The sequence below is a fragment of the Selaginella moellendorffii genome, unplaced genomic scaffold, assembly GCF_000143415.4.
Source record: "Selaginella moellendorffii unplaced genomic scaffold, v1.0 SELMOscaffold_17, whole genome shotgun sequence".
Taxonomy (NCBI): Eukaryota; Viridiplantae; Streptophyta; class Lycopodiopsida; order Selaginellales; family Selaginellaceae; genus Selaginella; species Selaginella moellendorffii.
Genome location: NW_003314278.1, coordinates 413,080 through 438,116, shown reverse-complemented (window position 1 = coordinate 438,116; position 25,037 = coordinate 413,080). Strand labels below are relative to the sequence as shown.

The window sequence follows — 25,037 nt, the reverse complement described above, 5'->3', positions numbered from 1 at the left end:
TCCATCCCTTACACCCTTTACACAAATTGAATGTAAACTAGTGCCTTAAGTGGTAGATATCTTAGTTGGATTAAGCTTGACCTTAAATAGTTTCATGGCCATCTCAAGTAATTTCATGGCCTAGAGGTGCAAAATTATTCAAATAACTTCAGCTCTTTAAATTGCAAAACTACCCAAGGTGGCTAGCCCAAGTTAAACCCTAGATAGTTTTATTGCCCAGAGGCTAAGGTTATTTAAATAACATTGGCCCCACTAATGATAAAATTACCTATAATGCCCAACCTCACCAACAACCTTAACCTAGTTGGCCCCTATTGCTCTTGATCTTGGCAAGAAACAGTAGAAACAAAGAGAGAAAGAAAATAGATAATAACAAATAAATGGAAAAGAAACTAATTGGAAGAAACTTACCCTTCGTGGCATTGTTGCTCGGCTTTTCACACTTAACACTTCTACAGTGCTTGCACTTTGCTTTGCCCCTAACTCTCATGGCACTCAATCTATTATAGTATTGAGTCTCTCACATACTCAATCTCTTATAGTGCTCAATATATCATGCACTCAATCTCTTGTAGTGCTCTCAATCTCTCATATGCTCAATTAGTCATATGCTCAATCTCTCGCAACACTAACTAATGACAGTGAAACCTAACTCTAATCTTGGCAGCTATTACCATATCATGATATCTTAATTTATCTTACAAATAACATGAGATACAATCTTACTGTATGAAAATCTTTATTTTTTGGATATAGTAATGATGCTATAACTAAAAACTTGAAAAACATACAGAATATTTCAAGAGATAGCAACTTTTTTCAAAGATAGCAACTATTGTACTATATTTTGTGTGATGTCAACCATTAACGTTGTACAGCCCTTTCAATGATATTGATATCTTAGCCAGTGATCCTAAACTCTTAGAATTAAAAATCTTCATTATTAGCACTATCTATGGGTGCTTGGATTCAAAGCACTATATTACTTCAACAATCAATGTTTAAGTTATTATAGATATGATATTATTTTTTCCTAATGATATAGAAAGGATGCATTCTCATCAAGATTTCATATATGTTTTGGATTGGTTATAGGAACGTTAAAGAGTATAAAAAGGAATTTTGCATTAACATATTAAATATGTTATACTATACTAATCTATGAATGGATGAATCCTTATCCATAAATTAAAAATCTTTATTATTAGCACTATCTATGGGTGATTGGATTCAAAGCACTATATTACTTCACACATGTTGATAGTCAAATAGAATATTTTGGATCTACATGCCATAGAAGAATGTTATTACTAACATTATCACTGATAATTAGACTTCATGTGGTAAAAACCCTTGAGATAGAGATAGAAAACTTTAAAACCTAAAGAGAAGGATGGAGAGGTTTTTTTTACATTTTCCTCTCCATCCTTCTCTTTAGGAATTAAAGTATTTTATCTCTATCTCTATTCTTGTTGTATAAGAACCTAAACTGTAGGCACATGCTGTAATGTCATTGAGCAATATTTACACTTATGAATAAGACTTGTACTGATAATCAAATCAATATCATTGAAGAATTATCATTACTAACTTCACTTAACGCTAAATATTTGACAATATAATGATACTTCACACATGTTGATAGTCAACTAGAATATTTTGGATCTACATGCCATAGTAGAATGTTATTACTAACATTATCAATGATAATTAGACTTCATGTGGTAAAAACCCTTGAGATAGAGATAGAAAACTTTAAAACCTAAAGAGAAGGATAGAGAGTTTTTTTTTACATTTTCCTCTCCATCCTTCTCTTTAGGTTTTAGAGTATTTTATTCCTTTTTTTTAATCTTTGTTTCTAAAAGTTTTTTATATTAGCATTTTGATCTTTATTAGGCTCTATTTTGTTGGTGGTGTGATTTGTACTTGTATGGTTGTATGTTTGAAGTTTCTTTTTTCTGGTGTGGGCAAGAGCAAACAACAATAAGATTAATAGAATTCCAAGTTCAAGGAGATTCAAGTTTTTAGATTTGTAATCAAAGTGCTAGAATGCACTTTATATAAAGTGAATATGAAACAATAGTCAATTATCATTTTCTCCTCTTTCAGTTTAAATGGAAAAGTCATATTAGTGTAGGCCCTAAATTCATCAACTTTATCTTCAGAAATATTCAAAGCTATATGAGGTTGACAAGAAAAAAGTAAAGTGGTTAAATTTATTAGTACTATCTACAAAAGCAAAAACAAGGTAAAATAAGCTTGGTTAAAACACTTGAATGTAAGATTTTCTTCACAGCTATATTGATTATTAAAAAACTTTATTGTGCTTATTATAAAGTGAGTTATGCTTGATATGGAAAATAGATTTATGTGGGATCATTTGGAAATCACTTATTGAGTATATCTTTGTCATGCTTGGCTTTTGGATTGATGTAGATATACTTTTCATTAGCTCTTGCATTATGAAGTTTGGCTTATAAATGTATCAAGGAGGATGTTATTTGTTATAACTATTCTTTAGCATTTAAATTGGTTGCTTCAAGAGTTATGATTATTGTTATATAAGATTTGGCTATAAAGTTCTTATTGTTCCGTTAGTTAGGAGTTATTAGGGAAAGTAGAGAAAGCATTTTGGCTCATTAATTTAGATAGATATTTAAGTTAGTATTTACATCTAACAATTAATAGTGATGATTGATTTTCATCTAGCATAATTGATTATCCTTATTACAGATCTTGCTTGATTATTATTAATGATGGATGGTTTATCATTCTTTGGGATGGTAGATTCTTTTTTGACCAATGATATGCATCTCTATTGATGGGGTGATTGACAATTTCTATGATGGTTAGTTATTACTTTGATGGCTTCTAATTTTTTGCATTATCATATATTTTTTGTGATTTAGTTTGAATTGGTTTTTTGGGTTTGAGATAATAGGATGTTGCTAACATGTATTTGAGCAATTTTTGTTCCTTTATATTGTTGACTGGTATTTATTAAAATGAGTCAGTGCAATAGTTCACCTAAATGGGTGTTATTAGCCTTGTGGTATTAATTCTGTTTTGTTCATTATTGTTAAAGTTGGTTATGATATATTAGAATGTTATTTTCTTCAAGTGCTACATTCATCGGAACTGAACTCCAAGCCGCGACAGGGTTGAGCATTTGGATACAATAGAAATCTGTTATAACAACACATTTCACAGTGCTATTGGTTGTTCTCCATAGGAGATGCTGCAAGGGAATGCTCGTGGGGTTCCTCAGATTATTGTACCAAAACCTATATCTGAAGTGTTGGTCCCGGCCGTTGAGATTTATGCAGAGCAGCAATGCCAAGGTTGGTCTAGAGCTACTAAGGCGATGGGCAAAGCTCAAGATAGGTATCGATGTGATAAGGATTAGCATTGTTGGGATGTATTCTATCAAGTGGGAGATCAGGTGTGGCTATCTTCCTAGAATTTGAACATTAAGGGATTTTTTGTCAAAAGCTGTTACTGAGATATGTTGGACCCTATCGGGTGTTGAAACAAATTGGTGATGTATCCTATCAATTGGATCTTCCTGTGGAGATGTCCAATATTCATAATGTATTTCATGCCAATTTATTAGCTCCTTACACCATGGATATTGCACGACATGGGGAGATTCTTCTGCCACCAAACATTGTGGATGGTGAACCAAAATACGAAGTTGAAACTATCTTGGATTCCAGGTTTCAGAGATGGGCTTGTGCGAAGGAATATCTAGTTAAGTGGAAAGGTTATCCGACTTGTGAATCAACTTGGGAACCTCTTAGGAATCTTACACATGCTCGTGAGTTTGTCACGGAGTATGAGAATAGTAATAAAGATTAATTTTTGTAAACTTTGTAATAAATCTTGCAAATCAATAAAGTAATATATTTCAATAAATCAAAGTTTTGTCTCTCTCATTCGTTAGTAATTGGGTCAGTTTTGGCAGCCTGACTTTGGCACTTTGGTGCATAGGTCCGATCCATAACCATGGGGATAGCTATTATAGATTGATCATAAGTCTCTGCCTCTCTCTCGATGACTCATTTTTGAAAAGGGGCATGGTCGTGTAAACAATTTAATCTACCAGTTTATAATAGTTGTCTAAATCTTCCCGACGGGGTTGATTTCTTGCTCAGGGGAAGTTGGGCCTCTAGTCTTTTCCCTATGTCCCTACAAGTAAGGATGTATCATTCCTTTGTAAGCTAAGTGGTACTCTGAATAGCAAGGGTGGCTAACTCTGTTAGTCATTTCTTTGTCGGTGACGCCCAAAGGGTGTCTGAGTCTTAACATCTTTGGATATAGAGATGTCGTTCCATAACTCATTTAAGTCGGTGTGTTTCCCACATAATGTGCTTTCCATTAACTTTCAGAGTTGTTTCCTTGACGGCTTTTTAGACTTGGGTATGCATCGACAAGGACATCGATCTTCCCCAAGGGGGGGAGAGTGTCGCGAATGTGACTTCGGGTATTGAAAGATACTTGTTGGCCAGTCCTACGGGCATTCTTTTTTTACTGCCATGACGGTAGGAGGTCGGTACAGTTAGATCCCTTTAGTAGCCCCTCTTGTGCTAGTGGAGTTAACTGGTTTTCGAGTGTACTTAGATCGGATGAGCATAAGGACGGAATTTCTACGTGCTATTATCTAAGCATATTTAGCCCAGTAAGGAGTTCCTGTCTTGTTATGTCTTGCACTGGCTAGTGATAAGAACCCTCGTGTATTGAGACTAATCCCTCAATATAGCTGAATGATAGCTTACCGTGTCTGCCAAACACCCTTACTATTATGCCCTTTGTGTTAGTCTCATTTTGGTCTCAAATGCTATTTATGGAAAGTGTCTAGATTTGCTCATTTGGCATATTTACGGAATGTAGAGATCGACTTGAACACAATGGTGTTCGTCCCATGTCTAGATTTGCAATCTAAGGACATTCAATATTTAGTAAGTTTCAAACTTATCCTAGAGATTAACTCCTGGTACTAAGGGAGGCTTGGGGTGAAAGCCCAAAGCATGTGTTCCTCAAGGGGGGGAGGGGGGCGCTCTATGGGGGTTCTAAATGTATAGTAGGGATAGTGGTTGGAATGCATGTTCGACCACCTGAAACATTAGTTTGGCTTCCGCTAGACTATATCGCTTCTTGTTCTGCGTCCGGCTTGGGTTTAAGCCCAAGCTCCATGCTGCTCTAGTTGGTGGGTACCTTCCTTGCGTTAGGCCAACGGTATGCCAAAATTGTGTCATGTAGGTGTTGAATATGGGGAGTTGGTGTTCGTGGGATTGTATTGAACCCTTGTTTTGTAGTGCAATGGGGTTGGAGTTTGGCTCCAAATTCAGGTGCGCTACATTAAGGAAAATTGATGTCCTCATCAATACATACCTTAGTCTAGATCACTGCCAAAAAAACAACTCCAAAAAAAGTTTACAATGTTCACACTTTGTGAGAAATGCACCAACTTAAATAAGTTAGAAGACAACCTCTTTATCTAATACAAATGTGCTACAACTTAAATATCTTCCAGTTGTTGCCAATAAAGAAATGACCAATGGAGTTAGCCACCCTTGCTACTTTTAATGTTACCTAGCCTACAAATGATGATATGCCTTTGCCCATTGGTGATATAAAGAAAGAAGCCAGAGGTCCTAATCCTCTTAAGAAATCACTAAAGTTTAAATAGACTATTATAAATAGGCAAGAGTTGTTTACATGGTCACACTCTTTTTACAAAATAAAGAATATCGAGAGAGAGTCGGGTAATATAGCTAATCGACAGTAGCTACCCACTTTCACTATGCACACTAAGTGCTAAAGCCAGCCTGTCTATACTAGCCCAACCCAAAGATCAAAAGATAGATAATATCAAAGTCAGAAACAATAATAGCTTAGAGAATAAATTATTAGTGAATTAGTCATAGATTAGAACACAAAAGTATTCCAAGTAAGTTATCATCTAATAAACTAATAATATAAGAACCACCAATCATTATAGTTTCAAGGCATAGGATGAACTATCCGACGAAATTCAATAGTAAGTGTATCATCAAGAAAACTCAATAATAAAGCTTAACTTTAAAAAATTATAAATAACATGTCAAAAAACTTGCTTAAAAAATATAAAATATCATTGACTAGCAAAAAAAACTGCTCACAAATGTATCACCCAAAGGAAATAATATACAATCTATTAGAACCAACTGTAACAATAATAAACAAAACAGAATAAATGATGAAAGACCGATAAATATTTATTCATGCCAACTATCACACTAACCAATCTAAATAAATCTGAGTCAACAATATGAAAAAACCAAAGTTGCTCAAGCAAGTATTAGCAATAACTTACTGATATCTCAAACCCAAAAGACTAATCTAGAGAAAACCATAAAGAACATATAGTATTCAAGATTACTTTTCTAAATAAGGTATTTTTTTAAAAATATATCTTATTTTATTTAAAGTTATGACAAACCTACTTATTATGGTATGTAGTAAATATTTAAATTCTTGAATCCTTTAAAAATTTACTTATATAAAGTGCAGAGAGATGTTAAAAGATAAGTTATAGTTAAGTTTGCTATAAACATTAATTAATAAAATTTATTAAACTACAATTAAAAATTAAGCTTAGCTTGTGAGTTGAACTTTTTTTCTTATGAGCTTAAGAGTGGTCTACACTGTTTAGTAAGGGTTTGGGGTTTTGAGAAGTTACATGCTTACTTGCATAGTTCTTAAATAAGATGATCATATTACAATCACTTCATTATTAAAGTGAAAGAACTTAATTAGTGATATTGCTCAATAGGCCTTGAAACTTTAAATATATGATGTTAAAATTATTCTTCACCCTATGAGGTCAATAAATTATGCTAATACTCTATATCAAAATCCTCTCCCTCCGAGTTAGTGGAAGGGTTGAGGTGTCGATCTGAGGGCTTTATAATAGCTTTAAGAACCTTGTATTTTTTGCATTTACATTCTCAATATCACCTTAATGATAATTTTCATTATTTTGTAAGGATTAATTTGGATGATCTTTTGTTTCTAATAGTGTTTTTACCTTTGGTTTTCATTCCACTCTTCCTTCATGCTTACCATGACTCTTCTATTTTATATGAGCATATGAGACATCATCATGTTGTAAGCGAAATTTTCCTTTATTAATTTGTTAATTTATTTCGTTTATCCGACCACCTTTGCCTTAGCTTTAGATAAGCTCCCTTGCCAAGGTTCCCGCATATCATTCTAACTTCAACTTAATTCTACTTAGCTATTTACTAAAGTGTCAACCAACTCTTCATAGGTTTCTAAACTCTCTCTCAATCCCCCTCCCTAGGTTAAATTGGATTTCAAGTTCGGCTACACTCTTTATAGGCACAAATAATAACCAAGTACACCAAGCCTCCATGTTCTTAATATCCTATGGTATAGAAGGTTTGTTCATAGAACCCTCTAAATCCCAAACCTTGGGTGTATCTTTTAGTCTAGGACATGAAACATTATGGCCTAATGACCTAATATAGATTCCCCACCTCCTTCCTGAAGGGAAGGCTCAAGCCCCTAGGAAGGACAAGAATCAATAAGCCTAATAGTACTTAAGTAAGACACCACTAAAACTTAAGTTGGGAGCATTATAGTCAGTTTCCCTTCCAAGAGTAGGAATTGCTCTTGAGCACTTGAAGAGCCTTTCTAGCACTCCTTAAGCCTGTGCTCACTCCCACCCAAGATTATTAACCCTTAGTCCTTTCCTCAACTTAGTTTGGAAGCACCACTAGAGTGTTCATTCAAGATTAGATTTTTAACTTTATTATCCCCACTATACTTTTGGAACCCCTCACAGCCCCCACCCCCCCAAGGGGATGATCGTTTTGGGCTTTCACCCTAGAACTTATATTAGTATTTGGACTCAAACTCAATCTTGCACTTGGACTTGGTCTCGAACCTAATCTTAAATCTCGAACTTAGTCTCTTACTCAAACTCAAACTCAATCTCATCTGGGATCCTTTAGCTTACGACACCTTGGGGAGATAGTTCTTTACAACTCTACTACCTATAAAAGAAATTTAAAACCCATATCGAATATATCTATTCAATCTTATAACTTATTGACCATGGCTTCCCACTTAGTGGTGTGCCTAAGTCAGCCTCCCCTACTAAGAGTCTATATATACCCTTCACCTCACCTCGCCTTAGTAGAGGGTTGGGATATGAATTTACCCTTGCTTTACTAGATGGTTGGGATTTGAACCCAAACTTCATAAAATATGTTTATGGATTTGACATCCTTTCGGGGAGTTGGCCGTAGCTCTCTACACCTGATTGACCTAATACTAATTAGCTTACTTTTGGCTCTCAACATAGAACATTCCTCAATTTCATAAATGGATACTTTAATTGAATTTTGCATAAATATATAAAATTCTAACTTGTAAAAATTCCTCTACTAGATCTTGAGCATTTGTTAGGTATTTTTTCTGGTTCTTATGCTTTATAGATGGAAACCCTTTTCGCTTCACATGGAAATCTTTCACTTCATGTCTTTATCGCTTGCTCCTATACATATTAAAGATAGCCTCGACTTCGTATTCCTTTTCCCCTTGAATAACCTCGAGTAAAAGTCTCACTTGGTCTTTGCAAAGAGGGTCCTCAAAGTATGGCTTGAGTAAATTCATGTAGAACATAAAGTGCATCCTCTCCATCTCCTAAGAAAGTAAGCCACATTACTAATTTAAGGCTTAATTTCATAAGGCCTTATGAATATGTTAAAAAAACTTAAGATCACTTTATTCCAAAAATACATACACTTTACCTTTGGGTTAATTTCTAGTGGACTCATTTAGTAATTTTTTGTGTTCCAGACCTTCTCCCCAAGTTAGAACCTATGTCTCTGCACTTTTGGTTCATATATTTAGTTTGCCTTTGTTGAACTTGTTTTAAGGAATCCCTCACCAAATTCCAAATGTTGAGCCTTTTTGCTATAAATGCCTCCATTGTAGGTAACTCTTCACGGTACTGGCCACACCAAATTCTATGGGACCTTTAATAACTCGTTTATTGATAACTTCTTATGGACTCACTTTGATATTTGAATGTGGTAAGTTGTTATAACACATTTCTCAAAGTCACAAATGACTTACTAAATTAGTCTAGTCTCTAAATACATAGCATCACAAATAATCCTTTATTTGCCTATTTACCCTTTCTATTTGCCCATTTGTCAAGAAATGTTATTACTATTATACTTGACTTGCTACTTATTACATGTCTATGGGTGATAGGTTATATTGAATTGCAGCTTAGTGCGATGTTACTCTAGGAGAGTTCTCTAAAGCTTATTAGTAAATTTTTTATCTCAATTTGAGATGATTTCTTTTGGCCTTCCTCGCACTTGAACCACTTGTTTAAAGAATAGTTTCACCATACCTTCCATATCCACTTCCATTGTGGTGGGTATGAAAAGTGTCATTTTAGAAAGCCAATTTACCACTATAAATATCACATTAAACCTCTCACTTGGGGGGAGTCCTTTGATAAAGTTTATTGTAAGATATTTTCATGGACAATCGAGAATTAAAAAGCTTTGTAACAAGCCTCCAGTAGCCTTGGTCATAGCCTTCACCTGCTGATACATTAGGCATATCTTTACATAGTTTTGAACATCCTTAGCCATGTTTGGCTAGTGATACTTTTTCTTGAGTAAGTCTATTGTCTTAAGCACTTCATTGTGTCTTACAAAAAGTTTATCATGACATTCTTTTAAAGCCATCTTCATTAGTTCCCCTTTGGGACATACACCCTTGTTTTCTTATAATAAATGAATTTATTATATTTCACATAATCAGTTTTTTCTTCCCTATGTAGCTCATTTTTTTGGTGAGCATCCCACACCTCTTCGTTCCGTAGCAATACTTATTGTGCTAAACTATCATCCTCATACATTGTCTGCATATCATCCTAAACGGTTATTATTGCATTAGATATTGCCAACTTCAAGTTTGCTTTTTGATTTAAAGCATCTATAACAACATTGCTCTTGACAAGTTTATATAGAATCTCGCAATTAAACTTAGCCAAAGCATTTGCCCACCAATCTTGTTTTCCTTGGAAGTCAAGTTGTGACAAGAAGTATTTCATTGCCATATTATCCATATATACCTTGAAGTGCTTCATAAGGTAGTATTGCCACTCCTTGGGCATCTTGAGCACCGCAAATAGTTCTTTTTCATGGCAAGCCACATTTATTAAGCCTTATCTAACTTTTTCAAGAAGAACACTACTAGGTAATTCTTTTACTTCAAAATTACATTTAATGCAAAGTTTTAGGTGTCTATTTCTACTTTGAAGTCCTTACCAAAATTTGATAATGCCGAGCTTTCCTTAATTCCCCTTTGAGGTGGACAAATGCCACTATATAATCTTCTCTTTTCCCATTTAGTCTGTTAAAGGTAAAGTTACTCTTAAATAGTGGTTGATGTTGTATAACCCAAAAAATGCCCTTAATTTGTGTATATTTGATGGTATTTCCCATTCTTGGATTTCTTAGACCTTCTTAAGATCCACTTTAAGCCTGTTCTTGCCCACTATATGCTTGAGAAACTTTACCTTTTATTGAGCAAAATCACACTTACTCTCTTTAGGGTATAATTTGTGTTCCTTTAGTTTCTCAAACACATTCGTCAAGTGTTCGACATACTCCTCTAGCATTTTGCTATAGACAAAAATGTCATTAATGTAAACTACCACAAAAAGATCACATAAAGATATGGTTCATTAGTGTTGAGATTATTACTAATGCATTGCACAACATAAAGGGCATCACTAGGAACTCAAAACTCTCATACCTCATCTGACAAGTTGTTTTTTTTACATGTTCCTCTGTTACCTTGATTTGGTAGTATCCAGATTTTGGATTAAATCCCAAAAAGTATTTTGCCTTTCCCAACCTATCAAATATATCCTTAATCCTTGGTAAAAAGCACACTTTATCTCTCTCCTCTATCTCTCTCATCTTAAGTCAATTGGAAAAAAGACAATTGTTTGATGAAAGAGCCTTTATTAACTATTTTATCTCAATTTATCCTTCAAGGTTCTAAAGATTCACAGTGATAATATATCCAAATCTCATCCCATAATCATATATTTTACACTCACCCCTCTTTTAGAGATGTTAATATCTTTATTGACTTGATTTAAGGGGAATTAACACCTTCATTTCCGCATTAAATCTACTAATTCTTCTATTATGTATATTAGATATTCTATATAAGGCAATTAGTCATCCACTTATACCACAGTCCCATGGTGGATACCTTCCTTTATAAATGCCCTACAAAATGAAGGATGTACTCATAAATGCCTTGTAAAACGAAGGATATACTCATAGATGCTCAATATATATGATTTTAGTTTTAGGGATAGAAATATATCTTACTCAAGGGTATATTATATTTTAAGTAGCCATTAATCAATGGGAATCGAACATATGCCATTTTCTTTGATACCATATATAACATATTTTATATTTCTTCCCTTAAGTTAACTGGAAAAAGAGCAATTGCTTAATAATGCTTTATTTCGTTAAAGTGGAACTTATTCAGTAAAATGGGACATTAATTAGCATGTGTCCACATGTCATTTCCTAGTACTTAATTAATATTTATTAATATTTCTATCAGTTTTTTAATTTATTTTTTATATTTCACAATATTATAACACAAAATCATATGAAAAGTTTTTAATTTATAAATTATAAAGCTAAAACTTCAAATTTTTATTGTTGTTATAAAAATGGCATGTGGCCACACACCATAAGTGGGATAATGAAAAGTTCCACTTTAACGAAATAAAGCATAATAAGAGATCCCTTAGTGGCTATTTTATTCTCATTTATTCCTCAAAGTTCCAAGAATTCACAATGATAATATATCTAAATCTCATCCCATAATCACATATGCTACACTTTCTCAAACTAATATACCCTTTATTAATCAACTCCTCAAGTTAGTATTTGAGTTCTTTGACCGCTGCCTTAACACCCTTGACCAACTCAATTTTATGTTTTATTTGTCAAGCAGGGGGTAATCCCATTAATAACTCCTTTAACATGGTATTTCAAAATTGGTTTAACACCTACTAAATCACTAAAGACACTTCCTTTGTTTCCATCTTTTTGTCACTCCCCATTGAGAGTAAGCACAAAAATATTGTTTTGGTTCCTTTAGTGAGTTGTCCTCTCATGGACACCAGGTTCAAGTAAGAGTTTTTAGCCTTACATTGCCTTGCCTTTAGGTCCTAGGCTTCCACTTTAGATCATTCTCTTTGGGTATTTGTTAATACCACTAAGTTTTAACCTTGTTCGTGTAAAGCTACCACAAACTAATTGAACCAATCCATCCCAAAGATCACGTTAAATTTTTTTATGTCCAAAATGGTGAAATTCATATCCACTTTCTATGTCCCTACTTTAACTTTTATTTGTTAAAGTACCTTATCGGTGCTTTGGCTACCTTGAACAAACTTTATATTCCTTGGTTCTCCCAACTGCTACACCATTAATCTAACTTGACCACTAGAGACTGTACAATTTGGTATCGAAACCTTTTCCTCAATTCTACCGAAGGATAGAGGTGGATTGCTGGGAGATGGCAAAAGCAGGGCATAAACGAACCAAGGTGGAGATGGAACCTCTTCCAAAGCTGGAGCCTCTAGTTCAACAAGAAGCTATAGATGAAGAATCCTTGCATAAGGACTCTAGTGAGGAAACTTCCAAACATGAGTCCAGTGGTGAGGTTCAGTCATCCAAGGCTTGATTGGACGTTTTAAAAGGACAATTAACTTAGACCAATGCCCTGCTAGAGACTCTCGTACACAAGCTAAAGCGTGATGAGAAGCGGAAGAAAAAGCGAAAAACTGTAGATGTTGGCAATGCAAAAGGTGTGGAACCTTCGGCAGGGACTGAGGGGGAACCGAACAAGGTTGAACAAACCGAAGTGGAATCAGTCCCTCAAGAAGTTCCCAAATACAAACCAAAGCCCCCACCAGTCTTCAAGGGAGTGAATGACTATAAGGTGGTGGAAGATTGGTTTTACGATATGGAGGATTACTTTCGAGCGTTGCAATTACCGAGCTCGGAGAAGGTCCCATGTGCAAAACCATACTTGGCAAATAATGTTATATCTTGGTGGAGAACAACAGAGGCTAATGAAGGACTGGTGGCCACTTGGGAAATGATGAATGCGAGGATCCATGCAACCTATGTTCCTCTGAATGCTACTCTACACTTAAGGGATGAGCTGAGTAGGCTGAAGCAGACCGGAACCATTCAAGAGTATGTGAATGCATTTATGGCAAAGAGGATACTTGTCACAGACATGGGTGATATGGAATGCATTCCATGCCTTTATATCAGGCTTGCAAACCTAGGTTCGCAATGAGGTGATGCGTTAGAACCCGACCAACTACAAGGAAGTGTTGGATGCAACTATGAAGGTGCATTTCAATGATAACTTGCAAAAGGGGAACACGATGGGGCCGGGGTCCATGTTTAGCAAAGGAGCCAAACCAAGGGGGACATATGGCAAAGGGAAATTCAAGAAGAGTTTCTCTAAAAATGAGTCCTCGTGGTTCTGGAAAGGCAGATCCGGTGGCCAACGAGTAAGTACGTGGGGGAGTCAAGCGAAAAGGGACAAACCTATTGATAAAAAAGTCAAGTCTACTAATAGTGTGAGAAATAACATATGCTTCAACTGCGGTGAAGCAGGACACTTTTTGAGGGAATGTCCCCACCTGAAGAAGGCCAGAGCTAATATGGCCATTAAGTTGGATGAAATCTAAACTGAGACACGTGATGCAATCCCTAACTCAAAGTTACTCATTACACGAGCAACTTTGGTAGAGAGTCATTTGTGATATCTACTAGCCCTCCAAGGGAAGATCAGAGGTAGCTTTGTTAAGATCCTTATTGACACGGGTGCTTTGGATAATTTTGTGGCTGCAGACATAGTCTAGCAAGCCGAACTAACGGTGCAACGGCTGAGTGAACCAAGGACTATAGAGTTTATTCAAGGTAGCCAAAGCATCGATAAGGTACTTTGATAAGCAAGAGTCGAAATAGGGACATGGAAAGTAGATATGGATTTCACCGTGTTGGACATGGCGGGATTTAACGTAATCTTTGGGATGGATTAGTTCAATTGGTTCATGGTAGCCCTGCATAGACAAAGTAGGAATCTTGTGGTACTGGTGAATGCCCGAGGAGAATGATCTAGGGTGGAGGCCCAGGATCTAAAGGTAGTGTCGCGAATGTGACTTCGGGTATTGAAAGTTACCTGTCGACCAGTCCTTACGGACACTCTTTCCTTACTGCCACGATGGTAGGAGGTCGGTATTCCTGGACCCTTTGTCAGCCCCTCTTGTTCAAGTGTTAGTAAACTGGACTTTGCATCTGTACTTGGCCGGATGAGCATAAGGACGGAATTCCTAAGTGTCTATTCAGCCAAGCATACTTAACCTGGCTTTTTAGTTCTCTTTTGCTCTGTCTTGCACTGGCTTGACAAGAACCCTCGCATATTGAGATTAGTCCCTCAATATCGCTGGATGATAGCTTACCGTGTCTGCCAAACACCCTCGCTATCATGCCCTTTGTGTTAGTCTCATTTCGGTCCCAAATGCTATTTATGGAAAGTGTCCAGATTTGCTCATTTGGCATATCTATGAAATGTAGAGATTGACCTGAACACAATGGTGTTTGTCCCATGTCCAAATTCGCAATCTAGCGCCATTCTATATTTAGTAAGTTTCAAGCTTGTCCCAGAAACTAACTCCTGGTACTAAGGGTAAGCTTGGGGTGAAAGCCCAAAGCATGTGTTCCTCAAGGGGAAGGGGGGGGGGTTCCAAATGTATAGTAGGGATAGTGGGTAGGTCGGGCATGGCCAACCAACCTGAGGCATAATCTAGCTCCCGCTTGCATGCCTGTCCTTATTCTGCGTCCGGCTTGGGTCTAAGCCCAAGCTCCACACCATGCTAGTTGGTGGAGTACCCATGTCTTCGTGTTAGGCCACCGGTATGCTGAAATAGCGCCAGACTCGGTTTGGCCCCGTTTTGCGTGCTGGTCCTGGCATTAGGATGTTGGTCACTCTAGGACTGTTCCAAGTCGCTCTGGGCTCCTGTCCCTTCGCTCTTTAGGCTTTACGCTCGGGAGTTGCTCCGTGGATCGGTTCTGTCACTCCTTGGCCCCATGCTTAGGAGTTTGGCACCGTTCCTTCGTTCAGTGGCCCAAGGCCCTGAACCTCGGGTTCCTATAGACACGTGGCATGTGACACGTGGCATCTGTCATGTGGCACAAAGAGGGTCTAGGTTCCACTTGTGGTGTTATCCTATGGTAAATCACCATAGGATAAAGGGTCAAAACCACGTGCGCTACATTTGGTATCAGAGGATACGTCTCAGCGATACTATCCAATGAGATTGGGCAACTAGTCTCATTGCATACGCAGAGATGAAAACGATGATTCGAGTGGGTACACGTTTGGGTGCTAAGACTTCGCAATCGTTCCTTGGGTATGGATTTGGTTACCGTTTTGTACCGTATTATATGAGCTTGCTCTTGGGCTCATAAGATGGATTGAGATGTTCCGTTTGCACGAGTTTTCGCTTGGGCTCGTGAGTCGTCCCAAGTCTGGCACGACAGGCCCGTTGTGTAGTTGAGAGAGAGGGGATGGAAAACGTCACCTTTGTCTGGGTGCAACCGGATGGAGAGCTCCGAGGGATTCAAGCCACCCAAACATCGAGAGATGGCAGCTTTCCGCTGCATAGAGGAAGACGAATACCCGATGCAACCGGATGGAGAGCTCCGAGGGATTCAAGCCACCCAAACATCGAGAGATGGCAGCTTTCCGCTGCACAGAGGAAGACGAATACCCGAGTCTCTGCACTAAAATCTAACGGTTTGGATGGTATATTCTAAGATATCCTTTAATCCAACGGCTGTGATGTATCGCTCTTAACCTTTTATTTGTTTGTAGTTACCACTAATATAAACTGCGTTTAAAAGTTCATTCTCATTCACTATTTCTAGCTTGTTGTCTAGCATCTTTCTTGTTCAAATGGTGAGGAAGGCTTGCATATGCTGGCAGGGCCATTGAGAATTCAATGGCACAACATTATGTGTGATTGATAGATTATGCTGAAGTGACAACTGGTATATATGATCGAATTGGTAAGCTCAATGGCATGTTTGTGCTGTTTGTGTGTAAATCAAATATATATCTTCCCTTCCCAAACAGCACAAATCAAATATATATCTTCCCTTCCACAAAATTTGATTGCATGACTACATTGGAGATAGTCAATCTGTTTGCGACCCTAACACCGTATTATTCTTAATTGAAAGTCGAGATGGATGGGAATCGAACCCAGCAACCCTTCACAATAGAACATTACAGCATGCATGCTATAACCACAAAGCCATGAACACTGGGAGATAACAAAATATTGTTTCAACTCCTCTTATTGGATTTAAGATTTGGAATCCATCTGACTGCCCACGTGGACGACATCCAGGGGCTGCGAGGCCAGAGGATCCACGCGCGGATCCTGGAGAGCAGCTACTGGCCGAATCAATACCGTCTTCATCCGGCATGAAATCAAAGATTTCTTCTCGGATGCGGGATGCCGCCACATACGCGGTGATCATCGCGTTCCAGGAGACGTTCACGGAACTCCTAATCGAACAAGACTGACGCCGCATCGATCGAATGCCCTGTTCCTGCTGCTCGCATTTGCCAGCGAAATCCAAGAATATCGCGCGATCCAAGAGCCTGAACCCGGCGCGGCGGCGTGGATCATTCGTGGCGTCGCGCCTGGGGGATCGGCACGAGAGAAGATTTAGCTCCGCGACTTTGCGGAGAAGAGAAATCCCTCGTTCATACAAAAAAAATTGATTGGGTCTCTGGCTGTGGGTTCGAACCTGTGACCTTGCCAATATATTTTTTTATTCTAGCCAGATATCCGGCCATCAGGATCCCGTCCAAAGTGTACACTAATTGCTTCTTAACGTATACCATAATGTAAACAGCGGCGCAACAGATTTTCGTTTTGTGGGCGCATGGCGTGCAGCGCGTTGCTGCTGTCAAGCTCAAGAAAGAAACCATTCTCTTCTCGATGGAATGAAACTCTCACTTTCTCCATGCTCTGGCGAGGCCATGGCAAACAAAACGGGTTGGATGGACTCTGCATCTCAATCTGAGCAAGCAGCTGATGCAGAAGCTATTTTTGAGAAACAAAGTATCCGTTTGAGATATTGTTCTGGAAGATGGCTTGTCTGAGCTCGAGTTTGATTTGATCCAGGCACCATGGTCCCGGGAATCTATTCTTCACTTGGTTGTCCAAGCTGGAGGTCCATAGGTTTGGATCCTTTCAAATCCTCGGGGCGTGAGACTCTGGAGCTCCAAGTTTTGATGCCTTTTCTTGGCAATAATATAATATATTGCTCTGAAACCGTGAAAGCTTACTCACCCGCAAACAAAACTCCAGGGTTGCACCAGAGATCCAATAAACCTGTGAGAGCCTTGACCAAGCTCAAACTCAATCGGCTGAGAGCAAGCTTTCTCAAAAGTTTCCAAAGAGCAGATGGCATAACACAAAAAAGTATACCAGGTCACCAACTCATCTCATCACAAGTTGCGTTGTGGTCACTCCACGCCTTGGATGTTGATGAACTACAGGCCTCTATTTTATCTTGGAAAATGCTCGAGGCCAAAGGGTGGCGAAGATGAGGAATGAAGTGATCTGGACTGGCAAGAGTATAAGCAAAATGAGCACGAGAAGAACCATACATACCGCGGAAAAGCAGTGCTTGTGCTTGTGAGCCTAGTTTGAAGATGTCTGAGACTGAGAAGAAAGACCATGCTGCTCGACTTGTAGAGCACGCCCGGCAGCAGCAGACCGCCCGGGTAAAGAGCCCCCTGGATCGAAAATGTGCAGCAGTAGCGTATAATGGCAATGGCGGTGGTTTTCCATGGCATCGTTCTTGAGCCTTGACGAGGAGGTGCCATCCAGCGAAGATTTGCAGCAAGGAGGAGCGATCTCCAGCGGTGGGCGCCTGGGCGAGAATGCGGTGAGCACAGATCTGGGAGGGGGAAGGCGCATCCACGAGGAAAATCGTCTCCAGCGGCCTCGAGGTTCCTTGCTAATCTGGTCATAGAAATGTATGGAAAGTGCGGGTGCTGGAAATCTTCCAGAAGATGAAAGATCGAGGTTCTCTCTCGTGGAAGATTGCGATCGCGGCATTTGCCCTTGTTACTCTTTTTCGAGCATCCAGTTATTTCTCTTGGCAGCTATCAATGATTCGAGCCTCATTCAGGGACATTCCTTCGAGTGTAATCGACAGGGATTGAGAAGAGTGGTTGGAGCTGCACTAGCATCGGACTTTTCCCCACTCTTTCATTCTCCAGCGCTGAAATTTGGCTCGACACTGGCCTCGTCTAGCTTCCCAGATCTCCCCAGGAGATCCACCAAGCATCTTAAGTGTTCCATGATCGTGGACATGCTGTAGTCTTGGGCTATGGACGACAAGTAGTTCTCATCCCGAGATGACTGCAGGCAGAAGAGCTCGCTCTGATCACAGTAGCTTGCAAGATGCAAAGGAGGGAGAAGCGTTGCAAATTTTTTTGATTGGGTCGCTGGCTGTGGATTCGAACCTGTGACCTTGCCAATATATTTGTTTATTCTAGCCAGATATCCGGCCATCAGGTTCCCATCCAAATCGGACACTAATTGCTTCTTAACGTATATCATACCTTCACCATAACGGCGCAAGCTCTCGCTCATTTCTAAGCATCCTTTCTAAACCCGTGGGAACGTTTTATAAGGCTGTCATCCTTTCTGCGGTTGTCAAGCTCAAGAAAGAAACCATTATGGAATGAAGATTTCACCACTGAATCCCTGGGATAACCTACCTTTTCTTCTTTTGAGAAACAAGGTTTGCTGCATCCAACGACTGAATGTCCGAAGATGGCTTGTTTGAGCATTGAAGATTAAATTGATCCAGGCACGCTCTTGATTAGCAGCAAAGTTAAGAGTCCAAGGCTGGAGGTACTTCTCTGTTCTTTCAAATCCTGGGGAGCTTGAGATTTCATCAAGGGGCTTTCTTGTCGTGTTCTATCCAAGTTTGATGCTTGTTCCTAGCAGCAACAAGACCAAACATTTGAAAAAATCCATGAAATTTCAAGTCACACCCTGTGTGAAGAAGAGGGGGCAATGCATGGAAAATAAAAAGGTGGCTGTCCTTCACAAGAGTATTTAGAGCAAAAAGGGCGAAAGATGAACTGTGGGAAAGCAATGCTTTCACTGCAACGTATATCCCTTGTGCCCTGCTGATCAATCCAAAAGCCACAACGCTGGTGGTAGTGTAGCAGCTCCTCCGTCCCGCGTTTAAATTCTACAAGCTCTTGCCAGGTGCAAGGTTCCATGGCCGTTTGCGACAAGAGAAATGCTGGTCACGTCTTTCGAACTGGAGCTACCTGAATTGGATGCCGTGGTTGGCTGCTTGCGAACAGTTCAGCTATCACCTCTTTTGTTATTTTATTCACTCCAATGGTGGTGATTTGCCAGGTCCCCCAGGAAGCAGAGACTATCATCAAGGAGACCATCCATGGTTTTAATGCTTCTCATTTGCCTCCTCCAAAAGAGGGCGTCATTCGCATGGAAGCCAACGGTGGATTCATCCTCCAGAAGATTAGCGACAAGAAATGCTACATAAGGTACGCTATTAGTTTTTTTTTTTTTTTCTTCTTCTTCTTAAGATAGTCACTACTTCTTTTACAGAGCAGTAATACACCTGGACCTTAAGCTCGACCTTGTTCTGACATGGGTGATTAACTTCCTTGGGCGTCAAGTTGTGGGACACGGCTTCAGGCTATACCTCAAGGTATATTTCTTTCCTTTTGGGGTGAAAAATGTCTAAGCTTTGTGTGTTACAACAGACTGTTTCTTCTGTTAAAGAGAGCAAAGTGTTTCAAGAATGCATCAGGCAACAGCCACTCTACAGCCGCATAACGTTACAGATGCTACCAAAATCGAGCCACGGAAATGGATACAAGAGTTGAGGTGCTTTTCATAAGAAGTATTCATAAGCTTCCTGCACAAGAGCATTTGCATTTACATTTATAAGCAATTTATAAACAAAGAGGAGCTTGAGGCCATACTCCTGAAAAGTCCGAACTTATTCATGAGACATATGCAAGGTGGGTTTTATAAGATTTCTGTTGTTTTGCATGTCTAGAAAAATTTGCTGCAGTCAAGCTGAAGAAAGAAACCATTCTCTTCTCGATGGAATGAAACTCTCACTTGCTCCATGCTCTGGCGAGGCCATGGCAAACAAAATGGGTGGACTCTTCGTCTCAATCTGACAAGCAGCTGATGCAAAGGCTACTTTTGAGAAACAAAGCATAAGTATGCTGCAACAAGAACCAGCAACAGCCGTTTAAGGTATTGTCGTGGAAGATGGCTTGTCTGAGCTCGAGTTTGATTTGATCCAGGCACCCTGGTCCCATCTATTCTTCACTTGGTTGTCAAAGCTTGGAGGTCCATAGGTTTCGATCCTTTCAAATCCTCGGGGCGCTCCAACTTTTGATGCCTTTTCTTGGCAATAATATATTGCTCTGAAACCGTGAAAGCTTACTCACCTGCAAAAAAAACTCCAGGGTTGCACCAGACATCCAATAAACCAGGGAAGCTCTCGAGGAAAATCCTAGATTCAACATAAACAAGTCACACCTCATGGAATTGGTGGTGATCTTGGTGCAACTAGCTAGTTAAGCTTGTCCTCAAACACACGGTTTTGGCATTTGTCTTTCACACTATTGTCCAATCTTGTGAAAGCCTTGACCGAGCTTAAACTCAATTAGCTGAGAGCAAGCTGTCTCAAAAGTTTCCAAAGAGCAGAAGGCATAATACAGAGGTCACAAACTCGTCTCATCACAAGTTGCATTGTGGTCACTCCACGCCTTGGATGTTGATGAACTACAGGCCTCCATTTATCTTGGAAAATACATCTATGAGGAATGAAGCAATCTGGACAATAGTATAAGCAAAATGAGCACGAGAAGAACCATACATACCGTGGAAAAGCATGAGTTCTACACTCAAAACGACACACACATGGCACGGGCAATGTTCGATCAAATGCCCGAGTGCCACAACATTGTCGCATGGACTGCTAGGCCTACGCTCTCACTGGGAATTTCTTCCACGCTTTAATTTGATCCTCTACCAGGAGATGGTCTTGGAAGGAATGGCTCCCGACTAGATCACATTCACTTCTGAAATCAGAAAAGTTCTTTGTCAGGATGTACCATCTAGTAGGACGAAATTGGCCTCAAGAATGCTAGAGCATAAGTTATAACATGTAGCTACGTGGGGCTCCTCGCCAAATGATGAACCTATGCAGAGACTTGCCCAATCGTGGAGCACTAGTACACGCAAGGTGGATTGTTAACATTGAGGATGTCATTGTCGTGTGCTAAAGTGGCCTGAAGAATGCCACCGTGATTGGATTCCTTGTGATTCCATCACTCTTTTAGCTAATAGAGCTTCTAATTACAATCTTTTACAAGGAACCCACAGTACAAAGACTAAGCTCGGTTACAATCTTTTAAAATGAACCCAGGACTAAGCTCAATAATGAAGATTAGGCCATTGTTGGAATGTCCATTTTAAGGAGTTGTGCAGCTCATTGAGCTAAATGCTTTTCAATTAAAACGTACAATAATATGCTTTGCCTCCTGTGGGAACATGCAGCCTATGTTAGGAGATCTCAGCAGGCATGGTGGATCAATGTTCCATCTGGAACAGATGAAATTTCTTGCTCAAGGTGCTCGTCTGACCACATTCCACAGCAATATTCTGAAGCTGTATGTGAAGGAGATATTGGATGGGTTGTACAAAGAGATCAGGAAGATCCTGGTGCCGTTCATGTGGATGTTGTGCTGCCATTTGAATGGAAATTCGGGGGTTGGTAAATCTGCATTCGTCTGGTACTTCCGGTCATGATCTACAAGTCCAGAGCGACTGTTTTGATGTTCAAGGGTAACAAGCTCAGGGTGGTGAATAGAGAAGACTTCCCTCAGGAGATTGTGCTGGACAGCAAAGTAGATACCATCTCATCGATCAGTGAGTGGACTTGGGGCGGATGGTTGGAAATAAAACCCTTGTTGCTGCTTCATCACCAGACGAGTTCAATGTCAGAAAAGCCAAGCGGACAACGTTCACTCGCTATCTGCCTGCGTGGGAAAAGCACGAGTACGATGCTCTTGTGTCTTCTTGGAGGAAACGCATGACAGACTACGAGAGTGGATCGGAAGAAGCCAAAGAGATAACGCAGAGAGTGAATGCTGCTGAAATGTATCCCCTGGTTTCTTTGGGATGTAGAAGCAAACGGTCTGACTGTGGAAGCTTTCGAAAGGGATTGAAGCACCTGAGTATGGTTCTAACTCCTGATTTTGTCCTTCAAGCGTTTTGAGCGTTGGTGGTCCAGGAAACCAAGGTGCGCATCTTCATGCTCTCAAACATGCTCCTGGCAGCGCTCAAGTTGAAACTATCCAGCAGACAATGGTCTTGCATGAACGGCCTTGTCAAAATGCCCATTCTCGCAAATGCGAGGATCCACGGTACTGGATTCTTCTCCACTCGCTTTGCCAATTTCTCCGTGGTGGAGATCTCAAGCAACCTTGTGAACTCTGTGTCATACGGAAGCTTAAGGCCCACCTGCTTTGCTTCGTGGAGCATCATTGGGAACGTCACCTCGAAACCTGACAAGAAATCTCCGTCGTCATGCTTTTCTCACGCAAAAAGTTCGTGCCTGTGAAGAATCAGAGTCGGAAAACAGTCCAGGATATCACCAGAAGATCAGAAAAGAGGCATGCCTTGCGCAATGCTGTTGTGCCCGATGTCCCAGAGCTTGAGCGTGACCAGGCAAGAGAGCGTGGATAAAACTCTGTCATAGAGTTGCAAGTGACAGTCATCACCCCATGATCCATCCGGAAGTTGACTGTGTATGATCCACTCCAGAGCCTCCGGGAACTCGGGAAGAGAGGAGTCGGAGTCGGACGGGATTCGGGCGACCCAGGCGGTGTCGTAAGTCGAAGGACTGATTTCCCCCTTGCCACTCGCGAGTTTCATCAGCCATCCCTTCACTTCCTTGACCAGCAGCGACGTTTCTCTGTGATCAAGCTCCTCAATTCGATTGCCAGCCTGGACGTGGAGAATGCCTTGATATGGCTGCTGCTTCTCCTTTTCCCGCTTCTCCTGTGAACAAGTAGGAAGAAATCAGCTCCAATCAATCTTGTAACGATGGTGCTTCGACTTACTAGAGCCTCAGCTGGCTTTGAAGCACAGGAGCTAACTGCATAATTAATATAGCAGGCCAGTTTTAGTGCGAAGCTAGTTTGATGAACTTACCTTTCCGAAACCGATTCGGCTGTGCGTTGCTCTTGAGATAAGTGCCTCCAAATAACTGGAGGCTTCCACCGCCAGTGCGTTGAAAGCTGCTGAGCAAAACCTTTGACATTGCAAAAACTTTGCCTTCTTGTTTAAGTTTGTGGATCCAGGGAAGCGTTGAAGAAAAATTTAATATCCCCAGGAGCCTAAAGAGTTTTATATTGCAAGCTAACACCTTTGCCTCCACACGTCTGTTTCCATAGATTGGATGGTCAATCCTCTCGTGTCTAATTTCAGGTCTGCAATTGTAGGCTAACATTGTCAATAGCAGAGGCCCTTGAAAAAGGTGGACATCGACATGGTCCGTCAAAGCCATTGAAAGATCTCGCCCCACAGGAAAAAGATGGGGCACCGAGTTGGGCTATCTCGACGAATTCTTCTTTGAACCGCCCCTAAGCCTTCTTTCAAAGTCTCTTCTGGAGTTTCCGGCAAGTGCTTGAATAAAATGCTGTTCGAAGAGATCTCCTCAGATGTTTATTTCGCCTTATGTCTCTTCCATACGCCATGATTGTGTCCTTGAAACTAGATGTACAGTCAAAGATGCGTTTTGCATCTTCCAGATGACCTTGGAGCGTGTCTTTTGGCCTCCTCCAAATGCCCGTTCAAGTCATCACAAGCTTGCGAAGAAGGATCGCGGTGGAATCAAAGACCGCCTTTACCATACACCATTGCAATGAGCGCTGCCGCGTGTATGAAAGCCCTTGGTGCAAATAGAAGTTCACTAAGGGCTTTCATACAACGTTATTAAAACTCATTCAGCTGACAAGTTAACTCCTTGTCAAGTTCTAATGTAAGCTGTTCCTGACTTGATTTGAATGCCTCTCAATCTCTCCATAAACTCCAGAGGGTGTTCTTCTTTCTTCCTCTTCTTTAGCTCCTGTTCTTGCTTCTTTAGCTTCTTCTCTTGCTTCCTTTTCCCCGGTTTTACATGGTGGAACTTATGCGAGAACTGCCGGAAGGCTTCCTTGGGGGTCAGCTGCATCAAACATAAAGTAAAATCAGAAAGTAAATAGAACATAAACTTACAGTTCGGCCATGCTCATCGCGGTGGTCCAAGTTGAATTCGAATTTACCATTTTCTGGTGTCCTTTTGTCTCTGCTTCTTCCAATCCATTCGCCTCTAGATTCCTTCAAGCTCCCATTCTCTCGAAAACATTGAAGAACGCCAGCCAGTCCTTTCCCTACGTGATCCTCTTTTGTTGGCAGCAAAGATTTGAAATCCATCCTGCTGTAGGCTTCTTCATCTCTAGTAGTAGCTGGTAGATGTCAAATATAAGAACAGTGAAAATTGGAATCAAATCACATACTTACCTTCGTGATTCGGCTGTAGACCCGAGCAAAACTCCTCAATCTCTGTCAATACAACCTTTGGAGGTTCTTCCATGCTTGCCCTAGTATAAAACTACAGAAACTTAAATAGTAGTCGTGCAGGAGGTATATTCTCACTTAAACTATTCTCGTATATTCCATTGTATTCAAAACCCAAGAGAGTTTCTCTCAAGGCAGAAGCATGCCATTCCTCCGGTTCCTG

The 25,037-nt window shown here is 39.9% G+C and overlaps 1 long non-coding RNA gene and 1 pseudogene across 1 annotated transcript; one reads left to right on the top strand and one right to left on the bottom strand.

Annotated features, from left to right (window-relative positions):
* The window catches only part of LOC9640167, a 32,677-nt pseudogene extending 9,101 nt beyond the window's left edge, over positions 1-23,576 (bottom strand).
* Positions 19,750-20,095, top strand: LOC9642953. Its single transcript, XR_002992557.1, has 3 exons — positions 19,750-19,770; positions 19,835-19,937; positions 19,993-20,095. It is a non-coding gene; the product is annotated as an uncharacterized LOC9642953 (long non-coding RNA).
* Positions 23,577-25,037: the final 1,461 nt, after the last annotated feature.